Source organism: Oncorhynchus mykiss, chromosome 5 (genome assembly GCF_057628025.1).
Source record: "Oncorhynchus mykiss isolate SJ-2025 chromosome 5, ASM5762802v1, whole genome shotgun sequence".
Lineage (NCBI taxonomy): Eukaryota > Metazoa > Chordata > Actinopteri > Salmoniformes > Salmonidae > Oncorhynchus > Oncorhynchus mykiss.
In genome coordinates this window covers 63,693,016-63,703,011 of record NC_143026.1, presented here as the reverse complement: position 1 = coordinate 63,703,011, position 9,996 = coordinate 63,693,016, and the positions used below count along the sequence as shown (strand labels likewise).

General features: G+C 43.1%; 1 long non-coding RNA gene across 1 annotated transcript; it reads right to left on the bottom strand.

Annotated features, from left to right (window-relative positions):
• Window positions 1–218: 218 nt before the first annotated feature.
• LOC149983545 (uncharacterized) lies at window positions 219–9,736 on the bottom strand. Its single transcript, XR_016496223.1, has 3 exons — window positions 9,449–9,736; window positions 9,110–9,196; window positions 219–1,339 (listed from the first exon to the last, which is right to left on the bottom strand). It is a non-coding gene; the product is annotated as an uncharacterized LOC149983545 (long non-coding RNA).
• Window positions 9,737–9,996: the final 260 nt, after the last annotated feature.

Here is a 9,996-nt window from a genome sequence, read left to right as displayed (position 1 = left end):
CTTGTTCTCAACTTGTTCTCAACCTGGTTAAATAAAGGTGAAATATATATATATTTTTTAAATGTACTTTAAAAAAGAAGACACCTGTACCATCTCAAATATTGAGTTGAAATGTATTCAATTTTGAATTTCCATTCCAGTATGACTCTTTATACACATCACAGAAGACTGAAATATAACAAAACAGTTTGACATAGAATCACCAGATTTTAGGCAGATTTAAAAAAAATAATGTTTATTAATTATGAAATTATGAAAAATATTTAAAATATTCATTTGACTGCAGGAAAGGGCTACCCAGGAATTTATTTTAGTTGACTCTCCCATCTCCTCTTCTGGAAGCCTGAGAAAGCAGAACAAACCTCTTGAACTGTTGACTAGTGTGAGCTGGCTGCTGGACGGCCATTTGGCTGGTGGCTGAGTGGACTCTGAGATCCACTTCCTTCCTTCCTTCCTTCTTGTTGGTGTCTGTCTGTGTCTAGTGTCACAGGGCTGAGTATGAGGCACACCCACCACACACGGCAGAGTCTGGACTGCATCAAACACAGACCAGAGCTAACAGCCGGCCGGAAGACAAGCAGAAACAATAGGGCAGTGTTTAGAGCAGTGTCTGACGGTCTGGCTGACCACTGTGACCCTGTCTACCATCACCTCACAGAGGCCTCACGCCGCTGAGCTAGATGGATGGGATTCTAAGATTATTTAAGCTGTTAAATTCTATCTGGTTTATTTCAGTATGCCAGGGTCTTCTGTTGTACTTAGTTTGAACTTGAGAGAATGAATTAAATAAGAGATACACTGTTTAGAAAGTGCTTGATAAGGAACAAGGTTCTGATACCAAGTTACAGCAAATCATATAGATCAACACATGATGTAATATAAGATTTTTGCAGATTCTCTTATCCAGAGGAATAAGGGTTAAGTGCCTTGCTCAAGAGCACATTGACAGATTTTTCACCTAGTCAGCTGGGGGATTCAAACCAGCAACCTTTCAGATTTTTTTATTTTTTTTCTTAACCGCTATGCTACCTGCCACCCAGGATAACAGCACAATCAACACATCAATCAATCAATACATCTTATCTTTGGCTATTTGCCAAAGATAAGAATACTCCTGCATTCATGTTTAAAAGGTACTGTGCACAGTCTCACACGCTAAGAAAGCACAACAGCGAAGAGAGGTTTCTTTCTTGTGGTTTCCCCCTCCAGCATGGTGACATTTTCCAAACTGGTGGTTGACTTAATGAATCATGAACATTGAGGAACGACAGTCAGTCAGGTAAGTAGCTAGTGGTGTCGACTGGCTCCACTTTTCCTCCATCCATCTCACTCATGCCCCCTGTTGAGAGAATACAGCCAGTGAGTGACACTACACGACATGGGCCCTTCCCCATCCCTTCTCCCCTCCCCAGTCCCCTATTCACAGTCAGTCAGCCCACACCTTTCACCCCGCATCAGTCTGGAGCTATTGATCCTCTCTGATTGATCCAGGGCCCTGTCCATCTGCCCAGAGACTGTGGCCATGGTAAAATCCAAAGAGGGAGGGAAGAAGGGAGTGAAGGAGGGAGGGAGAGAGAGAGAGAGAGAGGCCAGTCTGGACTGGACAGCTGGCCCTGATAACTAATCTGCCTCTCCCTGGCTTTTTGTAAAACATGAACTGGTCAACCTGATAGCATTCATTAATAAATGAAAAATGTCTCCTATTTCTCCTCCAACACTGAGCTCCCCTGTCCCATTGGGGTTTACTTACACAGTCACAATGGCTGTTCAGGAGCCCACAGGGGTAGTCTTACACAGAAGAGCAGCACAGACCTCTGGATAAGAGGCACTTGAACACCATACACGTCTGGACCATTGAGAATAAGGTCAGATAGTGACAATGCCATTGATCATACCTCCTCTAAATGTACTGTGGATATGAGACGTGGTGATCTGTCATGCTTGTTGGGGAACGACTCAGTCTCTTTATCGTTCTGCATTCTTTTCTTTGAATAGCTATAGAAGTGGTGTGGAATTTGGAACCATAGCTATACCTCAATAGCCCAAATGAACCCTTCCACCCCTCCCCACCCTGCTATTCTCTTATCCCGGGGACACCTGCAGTAGGAGAGGCAGGGGTGGGGGCATGAGTGGGGAGGTGGTGGAAAGAGAGAGGCTGTATTGTGTGGTCCCAGAGGCTGTCTGTGGGTCTGGTGTATGGCGAGGCAGCTGCAGCAGGGGTCTTGGCTGAGGTAAGCTTGGCAGGCTGGCCAGGCAGAGAAGAGCAAGCATGTGAGAAATGTGATGATTATCTGGAAGAAAACACAGAGAGCGTCTGTTCCTCCACCCTGCCTGGGCAAGAGGCAAGAGGCTGGCTCCCATAGCAGGTGTGCAGGGCAGGGAGGAGCCAAAGAACAGGGGAGGAGAGAAAAAAGAGGAGAGAAAGGAAGGGTAGACAGGGGATGGATAGAAAGGGGCCTGATGGCTGCAGGCTACAGGTAGTGGACCGGGTGGAGTGGTGGAGGGCGGATGTAGGGGTGGAGGGCTGGTGGAGGCCGGGTGGAGGGGTGGAGGGCGGGTGGAGGGCGGGTGGAGGGGTGGAGGCCGGGTGAAGGGGTGGAGGGTGGGTGGAGGGGAGAGGCATGCAGGCCTGCTGGCAACTGTCCTATACTCATTAACCCTTTCCCATACAGCTCAGTAAGGAAATCTGACACACACAGATTGTGTGCCTCTGAGCATGACTTCATATCGTTAGACATTAGATTGCTAAACAACAGCATATCAGAGAGTTTGGGGATGGCTGAATGGATTAATGGGAAGCCATGTGGTAACCTGATCTGGCTGACATTACACTGGCCCTCATCAGGACTCCCGCCATGTCACCTGTTTCCTCCACACACACACAGAAACACACACACACGCATGCATACACACATGATTGTTTTACTATCCTTGTGGGGACCAAAAAATGTATTTCCATTCAAAATCCTATTTTCCATAACCTTAACCCCAACCCTTAACCTAACCCTAATCTTAACCCTAAACCCAAAACCTAACCCTAACCCTAATTGTAACTGTCACCTTAAACCTAACCCCTAAGCCTTAAATATAATTTTCTTTGTGGGACCGGCTAAATGTCACCACTTGTCCAGATTTTCACACACACAGACATACACCTCAACCTCTCTTTCTCTCTCTATATATATATCTCTCTTTCTATATATATCTCTCTCTATATATATATATCTCTCTCTATATATATCTCTCTCTCTATATATATCTCTCTCTATATATATCTATCTCTCTCTCTTTCTGTGGTCCTCTTTAGGAAGAGCTATATAATGGAGATCAGAATTATTGACACCTTTGATAAAGATGAGCAAAAAAATACTGTATAAAATAAATAATTCAAATACTGAGCTACATTGTATGCCAAACCATATTTGACTTGCTCAGAGAAAGTAATCCCTTTTTTCCCTCACAAAGTTTGGGTCAAAATTGCTCACCAATCAGACCCGTTTTCAATACCTTTCAATACCTCACCTTGCAAGGATAATGGCACTGATACTTTTTCTGAAATGTTTTATGAGTTGGAGAACATTGGGAGGGATCTCAGACCATTCCTCTCCTTTCCAGATCCTTGATGTCCATCGTCTGGTCTTATCGACTGCCCTCTTCAATTCAAGCCACAGGTTTTCAATGGGTTTCAAGTCTGGAGACTGAGATGGCCATTGCAAAATGTTGATTTTGTGGTTTGTTAACCATTTCTTTGTGGATTTTTTTTGTGCTTGGCGTTGTTGTCTTGCTGGAAGATCCACTTGCGGCCAATCCTCAGCCTCCTGGCAGAGGCAACCAGGTTTTTGGCTAAAATGTCCTGGTACTGGGTGAAGTGCTGTTGACCGTAACAAGGGCCCCAGGACCAGTGGAAGAAAAATTGCCCCATAACATCAAAGATACACCACCATATTTTACAGGTATGGGGTTCTCTTGTGCTTATGCATTCTCATTTTGACACCAAATCCACCACTGGTGTGCGTGGACCAAGAGCTCTATTTTCATGTCATCCAACAAATGTAAACTCCTGGAGTTTACTAAAAAGCATTGGCACTTGGATTGGAACCGGTGCTTTGGTTAGAGGACATGAAAATAGAGCTCGTTGGCCATGCACACCAGTGGTGAGTTTGTCATCGTAATGATAACTTTGACAAAGCCTCATTAATTCCTCACACAGCTGAGTTTAAGAGGAACCTGGGACAACATGTCACTCCAGCCTAAGCTCTCACTCACACTCACACTCACACTCACACTAACACACACACACACACACACACACACACACACGCACAGCCAATGCTGCTTTCCCATGCTATAGAGACGTTGAACCACTGGTCACTTCCCATTTCACACTGTGTATTTAAATACTGTATCCCCGACGTAGCTCATCATCATATTTCTACTACTGTACGTGTATTTTAGTTACACTGTTTATACACACTGCATAATTATTTACACACTGGATTCTTGACATAGCTCACTGTACTATACTGTATCTGCTGCTGTACATATCATTCTTAGCTGTTATTGTGCAAATTCAGAAAGTATTCAGACCCCTTGACTTTTTACACATTTTGTTATGTTATAGCCTTGTTCTAAAATGGATTAAATCGATTTTTCCCTCATCAATCTACACACAATACCCCATAATAACAAAGCCAACTTGTTTTGTTGAAATACTTGCTCATTTATAAAAGAAATGAACTGAAATATCACACTTAATAAAATACACACAATACCCCATAATGACAAAGCAAAAACAGTTTTTAAAAAACATTTTTGCTCATTTATAAAAAATAAATTAACTGAAATATCACATTTACTCAGTACTTTGTTGAAGCACCTTGGGCAGCAATTACAGCCTTGAGTTTTCTTGGGTATGGCCGAGCAGTCGCACACAAGCCTGAGATCACCATGTGCAATACCAAGCGTCGACTGGAGTGGTGTAAAGCTCGCCGCCTTTGGACCTTGTTGTAGCAGCCAAGGAGGAATCAACTCAATATTAATGCCCATGACTTTGGAATGAGATGTTCGAAGAGCAGGTGTCCACATACTTTTGGTCATGTAGTGTATATACACCGGATGAATTTACACAAGATATACTAAGAATGATATGTACAGCAGTAGATATATTAGAGTGAGAATCCAGTATATAAATACAGATGCAGTGTGTATAAGCAGTGTGACTAAAATGCAATGTACTGAGGTAGAAATATTATGATGAGTCATGTCAAATGTATAAAAACCCCACAACAAAATTGATAGAATTGCAGGAATTTAGCTTCTGGACTAGAGTCCGGAATATAAATATGCACTGAGTATACCAATCATTAGGAACACCTTCCTAATATTGAGTTGCATCCTCCCCTCTTGCCATCAGAACAGCCTCAATTCGTCCGGGCATGGAGTCTACAATGCTGGCCCATGACTCCAATGCTTCCCACAGTTGTGTCAAGATGGCTGGATGTTCTTTGGGTGGTGGACCCCACACTGGAAACTGTTGGGTGTGAAAAACCCAGCAGCGTTGCAGTTCTTGACACAAACTGGTGTGCCTGAACAGAACCACAATTTTTTTTCATTATGTTCCACTGTTCCAACCAGTAAAATAAAGTTCTGAACCAGTATCGTTCCTGTCTGTTCCTTTTCAAACCTGTGAAATCAATCAGTGCGGATAGAGCATTCAAGCTCATTGTTTACATAAGTGATGGATAGACAAGTGTAGCCTATGGCGCATGATGTGACTGAAATGCAAGGGGTGGTGAGAGAGCGAGATAATTGAGAAGCAGGCTTGAATCGCTGGGCATCATGTCATGACATGCACATGCATCTGAATTAGGTCCACAGAATTATACCTAGGAGGAGCGGCTTCTATGAAGGAACTTTGAATTTCCTTTGAGCTAGCAATCTAACAAGCTTTAGCTAACTACCTAACAAGCTTGAGCTACCTTGTGTGTGCAGAGCTGCACCAGAATTAAAAACATATCTTACCTTTCTGTAGTTAATAAATCCAACGTGAAACATGATAACTAGGCCTATAGTACCCTTAGCTAGCATTCTAAAAGTGAATCTATTCTTCTCTAGCTAATTAAAAATATCTCTCCCTATCTACTCACGCTTCTAATGTCAGTACAGTAGCCTATGTTTCAGAGGGGGGAGGGCCAGATAGCCTGGACACACACACACACACACACACACCCACTAGCAAAGATGTTTAGCTTGCAGGCAGACCGTGTGCCTTGTTAAAAGTTCATTTGTGGAATTTCTTTCCTTCTTGATGCATTTGAGCAATTCAGTTGTGCAGTTACAATGTAGAGGTTGTATACAGAAGATAGCCCTATTTGGTACAAGACCAAGTTCATATTATGGCAAGAACAGCTCAAATATGCAAAGAGTAATGAAAGTCCATCATCACTTTAAGACATGAAGGTCAGTCAATTCGGAAAATGTTAAGAATTTGAACGTCTCTTCAAGTGCAGTCGCAAGAACCGTCAAGTGCTATGATGAAATTGGCTCTCACGAGGACCACCACAGGAAAGGAAGACCCAGAGTTACCTCTGCTGCAGAGGATAAGTTCATTAGAGTTACCAGCCTCAGAAATTACAGACCAAATAAATGCTTCACAGTTCAAGTAACAGACACATCTCAACATCAACAGTTCAGAGGAGACTGCGTGAATCAGGCCTTCATGGTCGAATTGCTGCAAATAAACCACTACTAAAGGACACCATTAATAAGAAGAGATTTGCTTGGGCCAAGAAACACGAGCAATGGACATTAGACCGGTGGAAATCTGTCCTGTGAGACACAGAGTAGGTGAACGGATGATCTTGGCATGTGTAGTTCCCCCGTGCTCAGCATATGTGGGAACTCATTCACGACTGTTGGAAAATTATTCCAGGTGAAGCTGGTTGAGAGAAAATAATGAAAAAACCTTGAATGAGTAGGTGTGTCCAAACTTTTGACTGGTACTATTTATAAACTGTGCAAAACAGAATGTTAACATTATTAAAGTGACCAGTGTTCAATGACTATGTACATAGGGCAGCAGTCTCTAAGGTGAAGGGTAGAGTTTCGGGTGGTAACCGGCTAGTTAAATTGTCTTAGGTTCAGTCTGATGGCCTGGAGATAGAAGCTGTTTGTCAATGGTTGTCTATTTTTTTCCCAATAAGAATAAGACAGAAAAATACTACATTTATATTTTTTGGGAAATCTTAACAACTTAGTGAAGCTGTAGGCTACAAGCTGTCACAAAAATGATGACAATGAAAAATAATAAGTCTATAATAAGTTTTTTGCAGTGACATGGCAGAAGAGACTGCAGTGTAGGCAGCGGTCTATTTACATGTACAGGAACAAGACAGGCCTACAACACCTCAGTGAGTGTTTCTGCTGAATGACTTCTGGTAAAAGAGAAAAGCCGTGGGTGTACGAGATCTCTCTCTCTCTCACGAAGGGAAGTGGTGGATTACGGTCTCGTTTTTGCCCTCTGTCTTGAGAAATGGCCAAACGCTACTTTCATTTTGAGCTGAAAGGAACGCTCGCAAGCAATTACACTGAGTCACATGCTTCAGATGCATGGTTCTTTCCAGCACAACTGTGGTGTGGTCCTCAGCGGCTGGCGGATAAAGCAAGAATGATAAATAAAGAGTCACACCCCTGCTCCACTGCCAGGCACACATAGAACACAGCCACACTGCCCTCTGATAGGCTCCCATATGTTTATGCAGCCCTTGTCCTTGCATTTATCAATCTCGGCCTATAATGAATACGCTCCACTGGAGTGAATGGGTTCGCTAATAAACCTCTGAATGTTCCTGGGCTAGCATAGCCAAGGAGGCCCCTTTGTAATGCTCATATTGTTCTCTGTTGTTTTCTCTGTTCGCTCCATTGAAATCCAGATCAATGTCAAAAGACAATGGATGACTTGTAGAATCAAATGAACAAACACTCATTTAATTAGAGGAGAAACGTCATTAATCCTGTTGGGTGTGTGTGTTTGTGTGTGTGTGTGTGTGTGTAATTTGTGTGTCGCCTAACATCTGGCTTTATTTCAGGTTTCCGAGTGTTAAGATGTATTTCTTCTCTCTGACAGGCCCCGTCTATTTTCCTGGGCGAGTGTGACGCTTTCAGGCTGCCCATAGAAGCACAATTAAGATTCCATCAGGATAAAGGTAATGGTAAATTATTTACGTTAACGAGGGGCTCAGCTCACCTAAACATGCCAACACAAAGCCTCTGCTGAAAGCCGGGAACTGGAGCTTCTGTAAATGTAAGCACTTCTAATGAATGTGCTTGGCAGCCATACCCACTTACTTTGGTATGTCCCATGTAGTATAAAATACTATATGTTCTCAAAACGAGATAGAAAGTCCTTGATTGATTTCACATGCTTTTGACTCTCATCTGCCTTATGCAATACTCTTTGACGTGGTCACGTTGCATGGGGTCATTCTGAATAAATGATGACTAGGAGATTTGTTTGACAGCTCCCTAAACAAACTTGACTCAAAATTACATTTCGATAACATTCCTAAATTCATAACACCCCTTCAATTAGGTTTGTTTGGAGTTTATGCATGCAAAAATGTGTGTGCTTCCTCAAATTTCTTGTGCAGTCTGTCTCCTTTGTTTGAGAAGGCATGAATGTTTGTTGGCAACGCTCAGTTACTGGCCAAGTTACATTTTCTGAGATTTGAAAAGGGGAACTGGGTGAGGAGCACACTGTACATTACCAAAACCTCACAGTGTCACGCCCTGGCCATAGAGAGGCTTTTTATTCTCTATTTTGGTTAGGCCAGGGTGTGACTAGGGTGGGCGTTCTATGTTATTTTTTCTATGTTTTTGTTCTATGTTTTGTATTTCTGGTTTTGGCCTGGTATGTTTCCCAATCAGAGGAAGCTGTCAATCGTTTTCTCTGATTGAGAACCATTCTTAGGCAGCCTGTTTTCCCACTATGGGTTGTGGGTAGTTATTTTCTGTTTAGTGTGTTTTGCACCTGACGGAGCTGGTTCGGTTGTTTATTTTGTTCCTTGTTTTATTTAGTGTTCAGTTTATTAAAATAATGGTTAACACTTACCACGCTGCATCTTGGTCCTCACCTTCTTCCACCAACGGTCGATACACACAGACCGAATCTGACAGTTCAATCATTTCCATGAGTAATCTGAAAATACTTATGATCATTCTGTGACCATGCAATAATGTTTACCTTATGTTGCAGAACTGATCAAGGTTTACATTTGTCCAAAGTGACTTACTGAGTTGAAACTCTAACATTAATTTGGAATCGGAGTAACATCGTATAGCGTATTGTATAGCATATAAAATGCAATTGCTCCATGGGTGCTTGAAATGTGAACCATTTTGCATCGCATTGACTTGCTTGTAGCTCTTGAACTGCCCCCTTCTCTCTTACCCTGTATATCTCTATGATGTGGTGGCTGCCTGCCTGCTGGCAGTGGCGGCTGGGCTGCTCGGAGGAAGCTGTGACCTTGGTTGGTTTGATGGTATCAATCAAGCAGAATGGGCTGTGGATTTCAGCCCTGTCACAGTGTGTGGGCGGGGAAGGATGCAGGTTGACGTACACTGTACTTCTCCATTTTTCATGAATAATCCTTTGTTCCCGTCAGGTGGGAAGGCGGGGTAGAGTGCCGTGACTCCAGGTTGCTGAGAAACCAGAGTGTCTCTGACCCCTTGTCGTTATGGGCTGCTAACTAGGGGGTGTTGCCCGCCACAACTGGAGGCGTTGGACCAAAATTTGCATATTCATTAGCCTCCCTTTTGACCGATAAAGACAGAAGTGAAATGCCAAAGTGCTCAGCAGACAGCCGAGGAGGAGACACACAATTAGAGGAAGTGATTCTTGTTGTAGTCATCCTCCATGTTTCCTTCCCCTCCCTTGCGCTCTCTGTCTCTCTGTCCATTTCCTGTGTCCTACTTCCCACTCCCCCACTCCCTCTCCTC